This window comes from Chinchilla lanigera, unplaced genomic scaffold, assembly GCF_000276665.1.
Source record: "Chinchilla lanigera isolate Chin_1 unplaced genomic scaffold, ChiLan1.0 scaffold00080, whole genome shotgun sequence".
NCBI classification, from domain to species: Eukaryota; Metazoa; Chordata; class Mammalia; order Rodentia; family Chinchillidae; genus Chinchilla; species Chinchilla lanigera.
The window spans coordinates 6921254-6928373 of NW_004955481.1; positions in this window are offsets into that span (position 1 = coordinate 6921254).

Below are 7120 nucleotides of genomic sequence, written 5' to 3' on the forward strand. Positions count from 1 at the left end.
TTTTTTTTGGTTTTTCTCCGGTACCGGGAACCGAACTCACGACCTTGCGCTTGCCAGGCAGGCGCTTTTGCTGCTGAGCTAAATCCCCAGCCCTACGCCCGGCTTCATTTAGTTTCTTTCAAAAAAAAAAAAAAGTCTGAGCACTGAGAAAATACAAAATTTCAGCTATTTTTAAAAAATCTCCAGGTGATTCTAATGTTTAGCTAAGGTTGGCAACAACTGTTCTAGAAGACAGAAAACCTCTATCTACTAGAGGAATTTATGTAACCTTTTTTTTTTGGTATCAGGAATCAAACTCAGCACCTTTTGCTTGCTAGGCAGGTGCTTGTGCCACAGAGCCCCAGCCCTTCTAGAGCAGTTTATAATCTAGTGGGTTTAGAGCAGGTATCCCAAACTCAAATACTTCAGGGGTCAGCAGTTAAATGAGTCACATGGCTGGTGTAAACCCTCGGAAGAAAAAACCTGCAATGCAGAAAACACTCATCACAATGACATCAGGCTTTTCAACACCAGAAAAAAAAAAATGGAGGACTGTCTCAAATTCTGAGGAGAAATGTTCTCCACTATAGAATTCTTAACCAGCTACTATCGAAGAAGTGTAGGACAGAAAGAATAAAGAAGTTTTCAGGACTCTCAAGGACTCTACCGCGGGGCACCCTTTCCCAGAAAGGGGAGGAAGCGCTCCCCTAGAACAAGGGAATAAGGGCTTGAGTGCAACTCAGTGGCACACTGCTTGCCTAATGTGTACAAGGTCTTGGGTTTTATCCCCAGTACCCTGATAAATAAACAATTAAAAAAAAAGACACAGGATACTGGAAACATGCCAGATGCAGTGGTGCATGTCTAATCCTAGCTACTTTGAAGGCTGAGGCAGGAGGATCTCAAATTCAAAGTCAGTCTGGCCAGTTTAGCAAGACCCTGTCTAAAGATAAAAAAATTAAAAAGGGATAAAGATGTAGCTCAGTAAAGTGCCCCTGGGTTCAATGCCCAGCACTAGGAAGAGAAGAAAGAAAGAGGGGATGGGGATATAGCTCAGCGGCACAAGCGCCTGCCTGCCAAGCGCAAGGTCCTGAATTTGATCACCGGTCCCCCCACCCCCCCAAAAAAGGAAGGAATCCAACCTGATAGTAAACTTATTTGGAGAAAGAGTCTTTGTTATATTAATGATGTAACAGTCCTGGAATGAGATCATCCCAGATTATCAGAGTGGTTGCCAAATTGAAGACAAGTGTCTGTCCCCGTAAGAGACAGAAGGCCATACGAAGACAGACACAGAGATGCAGTATGAGGCCACAAGCCAAGGAGTGTCCCAAGCCACCAGAAGTAGCAAAAGCAGGGCTCTTCTATCGCAGCTCCACCAACACCTGACTTTAGGAATCTGACCTTCTCACTCAGGCAACCAATTTCTACTGTTTTGTAAGGCACCAGGTCTGTGGGTGTTACAGGAACCCTAGAAAACTAACGGAAAAAAACTGTCCTCATCCTACCCCTGCCAGCAGAGGCCAAACGCGGAGCTTAGAATTCTGTATTTGTGAAGCTACAACAGGCTCTCAACACCTCCGCAAGATGGTGCTAGAGAAGGCCGTCTGCACAGGGAGAAAAGACCTTTCACCCCTGCTGCTGGGGACGGACACCGGGCCTGCGTGCCCGGCAAGCGCTCGGCCAGACAGAGCCACTCCCCAGCCAGAGACGGGACTTTCAATCCACAGCGTGACAAGGCGCTGTCAGTGAAGACTGGCGACCCCAGCCCTGTCCCCGATAACAATGGGGCAACTCTCCTCGCCCCGCCAGGTGACGCACACGCTCCCCACTGTCTGGAAGCACCGAGGCCGCCCCGACCGCAGGCTCCGTGGCCTGAGCGCCCACAGTACTGGCAGGAGTCGCACTCAGCTGTCACACGTGGCGGAGTGCTGCCTCCACCCGGCAGTAACACGGCAGCGCCCATCCCGCCCCTCCACTTTCCTGCTGGAAGGGTCAGAAAGCCCGCCGAAAAGAGGCGTTTTTCTACAAAATCCCGAGGCTTATACCCTAACAAAGATGACCACCTTTCCATAGAAAGTCACCTGCTGTACCGGAACCAGAACCAGACGACCTCAAAGTGAAGAACAGCAACAATACCAACAGGGGAATGTGCCGGTCTTCCCAGCCCGCGACCTGTGCCTTTCTCTATCGCCTGCCTGCCTGCCTCCCTCTCTCTATGAGACACGGTCTTGCCATGTAGTTCAAACCAGCCTTAAACTCACTGTGTAGCCCAGGCTGGCCTCAAACTCCTGGTGGTCCTCCTGCCTCAGCCTCCCAAGTGCTGGCAGTGCAGCAACAATGTTAAAGCTTGCAGCCAGGTCTAATGTCTCTCAATGGCCAATAAATGAGACTCTTCATCAAAAGGGCCATGGGAAAATTTTTTCTCTAGCCACAATTAATATTGATATAAAAATGTAGAGGTCCTGGTCTACCCTTTCAATCCTCTAACCCCATGATGGGAGCTAATCATCCGTTTACAGAGAAACTGCCAGATCTGAGATAAACGTATTTGGCTGACTCCTATGGAACAACTCAGCCAACTAGCACCCCTTTGTTAGGAACACAAAACCATACTCATAATAGAGCAAGGCCACCCCGGATAAGGGGTGCAGCCCTACCCAGAGCTGTACTCACACTACTGTGTCAGGAGACACTGACCTGTTTGCTACTGACGCAAGGACTAGAGCTAAAATAAAATTTGGTAAGCACCCTCTGTTACTATATTATCCTTCCTTTACTCTTTAAAATTAAAAAAAAAGAAAGAAAGAAAGAAAGGGAACAACTCAGACAATTGTGAGATAAAATAAAAAATAAATAAAATAAAATGGCCAGCCCCAGCTGGTACCCAGTGGCTCCGTGGTAAAAACCGCTGGCCTGTTACCTCTGGGGTTGACAGACAGATGCATGTTAGGACATCCACGGGCCCTCGGGGGCTGAGGTACAACCACAGATGAACCAGCCAGCCCTAGTTCTGATGCTGACCGACCAGATCAGTTTTTCACTGTTCTGATCACCTGGCTGCTATCTTTATTCTCCAACTAAGACTTAAAAATCAAATGGGGGCACATTAAATCCCTCACTATGCAGAGCTCTAAAAGACACTGCAGAGGGTGTTTTGTTATTAAATACAAAAATGGGAGCTAGAGATTTAGCTCAGCGGCACAGTGCCTGCCTGGCAAGTGTAAGGTCGTGAGTTTGATTCCTGGTACCGGAAAAAAAAAATACAAAAATAAAAACAAGAAAAGCCATTTTACAAAACTGAATGTCCCTAGAGCCACGTGTGGTGTTGCACGCCTGTAATCCCAGCACCCGAGAGGCTGAGGCAGGAGGATCATTCCAAGTTTGAGACCACCCTGGGCGACAAAGTGAGCTCAAGGCCAGCCTGAACTGCAGAGCAACACACTGTCTCAAAAAGACAAAACACACACACAAAGAACTGAATGGCCGATATTCTCACAGAAGCTCGAGGCAGCACATGTGCCCTCGTCCGATCGGGATGCTGTGTGCCTTCCCAACTGCTCTGCGAACGTCTCTGCGCTCCACCGTCTACATTTACAAACCAACTCGTCCACCGTAGCCTCTAATGACAGGCTGGCATCCTGGTTCCGCAATACAATCTGGTGAGAAAAAGTTCTCATTTCTGGCTGTGATACTGTTACATGATCCACTGTTGTTGTGAGCTAATGTCCCTCTTTTTCAAAAGATGAGGGTTCTTCAGAAGAACCTGGTATTCCTAGGTCTCCTTTAGATCAGTCAGGAAGAGACTTTCAGTCCCTGGCTTGGCAGGAACCACCACCTCAGCCTGAAGTAGTTACTGAAGACAGAACATCAGAACATCGGCCTTCTGCAACCCCTTAAAAGTAAGAGACCAGCTGTGTGATGGCGCACGCCTGTAATCCCAGCACTGGGGAGGCTGTGGCACAAGGACCGCCCCAAGTTCAAGGCCAGCCGGGGCTACACAGTGAGTTCAAAGCTTGTCTGAACTGCATAGTGAAATGGTCTTTAAAAAAATAAAAACAAAAATGGAAGGTAGGGTACAAGAAATAAAACTAGGTAGAAAGGAAACCAGGAAATTGAAATTTTTAAGTTGTACTTTTAAGAACTGCAGCTTTACCTTTTTTTTTCTCTTTTTTAGTACCGGGAATCAAACTCAGGACCTTGCGCTTGCCAGGCGCTTGTGCCGCTGAGCCACATCCCCCGCCCGAACTGCAGCTTTACAACAAGCTCTTTTCCTGCATCTGGAGGCCCATAGTGCGATCCCTCCGTCCATCCTACAGAGAACAGCGTTCCACTCCAAAGGCTCTTTCCAATAACCTGCACCTCTCCAGCACTGGACCCTCTTCACCTTTTCCTCCAGCCCCAAAAGCAGCTACATTAGAGACAGGACATCTTAAAATGCAGACTTCTACCTCAAGCCCATACAGATGCTTTGCCTTAGAACCTGGCAGACAGAATACACACCCAAGGTCACCCACACTGAAAACTGCTTTTAAATGTGCCCTCCCCTGGTTTCCTTTGAGCACCCACTCCTGCTCTAGTGCATCCTGTATCTACTTCTAATAAACCCTTCTCATGGATCTTTTACTGATGCATCCTAAAAATTCTTTTTCCATGATGGGAGTCAGTGCACCTGCGTACTTAAGTTAAAGGGACAAGCTAAACTCCGTATTTCACATCGGGCGTGGTGGCGCATGCCTGTAATCCCTGCACTCTGGAGGCTGAGGCAGGAGGATCGCCACGAGTTCGAGGCCAGCCTGGGCTACATAGTTCAAGGCCAGCCTGAACTGCACAGCAGGGCCCTGTCTCAAAAAAAAAAAAAAAAAAAAAAAAGTTCCTTATTTCAGCCTCAGGGAGCCTCAGATTCAGTCCGAGACAGGCCAGGATCCTGGTAAGACTAGATGTGAGGCATCAGCTTAGACAGATCACATTTCGAGTGTAAGTCTTGTTGGGAAAGAAGTAAATGATACTAACACCAACGTCACAGGTATGACCTGTAGATTAGGTGAGATTTGTTATTTTGAAAATGTAGTGTGTCTGACACATAGCAGGGGTCCAATAAATACCAATTCTTATTGCCGTGTCATCACCAGACCCTCTTCCCAGCACACAGTTTTGGAATACCAGGTACCCTTATCTATTTAAACAGAATGAGTTTGGCTTTTTAATAATATCTTACTTAGGGATATAGCTCAGTGGCACAAGCACCTGCCTGGCAATGCAGGGTCCTGAGTTTGATTCCTGTTATGCAAAAAAATCTTGGCTTTCCTCACAATAGCCCCCAGTGCTTCTCCAGAGTGTTCTTTATTTTGCCTTTTCCTCTTCTACTCAGCCCAAATTCACTGTATAGAGCCAGTTTCTCCCCTACTCTTCATTTTTACTTTCTCAAACTTTCCCATTGTTTTAAAAAAAATAAAAAAAAAATTTTAATCTTCAATCTACAGTTAAAGACAGAAAAAATATCAATAGTTAAATTAACTTCAAGGTTAAAAACATTACAATCCACTCCTTTTAGGTTTAAATCACTTCTGTGAAAAGGCGTCCTCAGCCAGGTGTGGTGGTGCACGCCTGTAATCCCAGTGCTCGGGAGGCTGAGGCAGGAGGATTGTTGTGAGTTCGGGACCAGCCTGGGCTACAAAGTGAGCTCAAGGCCAGCCTGAACTGCTCAGTGAGACCCTGTCTCAAAAAGACAAAAAAAAAAAAAAAAAGAAAAGGTGTATTCTATAGCTATAGATTTAAGATGCCATTTTCCTATAGACAATAAGAAACAAATACATTCAAAATAAAAAGCAAAACAAAATACACATTCAGTAAGTATTTGAAGGGAATGAGATGAAGACGTCTGGAAAAAATACTTCATCTACACTCACTGCATCCAACATTCACCGTGCACATCTTACTCACCAGGCACTCTGACCCGTACCAGAGATAGAGAACAACAGTATGTACAAGTAACCTTTCACAAGTTACAAGGGCACCTTATTAAAATGCCTGAAGCCAAAACAAACTCTCTTCCCCTTCCAATGAAAGCAGACTAAAACTGGATTCATTAAATCTGAAGAAACAAAAAATGCACACATTTTGAGTTTTTTATTTTGTTTCAGACAGCCAGACAAGACATCTACATACTAGAACCTCTTAACAGTCACTAAACATGTGAAAGGCTACTTACATTATAAAGGCAAAGAGAAAGGTCGTGATTGTCTAATAGGGAACACGAATCCCCAAATAAATTATCTTACAAAAATATCAAACTCGCTTTCCCACTTTTCTACTACTGGTAAATATGAAAAGAAAATTCACATTTAAAAAATTTGTAGGCTAATATAGTAAGTTAAGGCCATTGTTTTTACATATTAAGTAAGTCTTTCAAATAAATATTGTACACAAATTTAAGTTTAAAAAAACAGGTCAAGTTTTACCCTACATTTCTTTTTCTTTTTTTTGAAACAGAGTCTCACTATATAGTGCAGGCTGGCCTGGACTTACTATGTAGACCAGGCTGGCCTCAAACTCATGGTGATTCTCCTGCCTCAGCCTCCCGAGTGCTGGGACTACAAGCGTGCGCCACCACGCCCGGCTTACCCTTTATTTCTTTGGTCCACTAAAGGACCACTTATCAACTGACGTTAACCTAGACTACAGCTCATAACACAAATAGTAGCGCACACACCACTGAGACTGCACATGCCCAACGGCTGACACTCTTGTGCCCTAAGGAGTTTCACCCGCACAAACGAACAAGCCTATTCTGAATCGAAATGCAAAGAAAGAGCAAAACATAATACCTGCCTGCTATAGACACCTGCTCAGGCACTGTGAGAAGATGCAAACATAAAGATGACTGAGCACGGGGTAGAACTCAACACTGTCTGCACAGCTGCATGCGAGCGCACACTGGCACGTCTGCGGAGCGCACGCGCGAACGCGTGCGACAGAACTCTGGCTTCGGCGGAGTCTATTCCTGTTCTTTCATTCCGAAGTTTCACAAGGACTTCAGTCTTGATGGAGATTTAATAAAATAATGGTGCATTCAGTTCTTCTAATAACCAAGTACAAGAAGAACTGCAGCAGAACGTATAGGCCTTTCTGTATCTTCCTA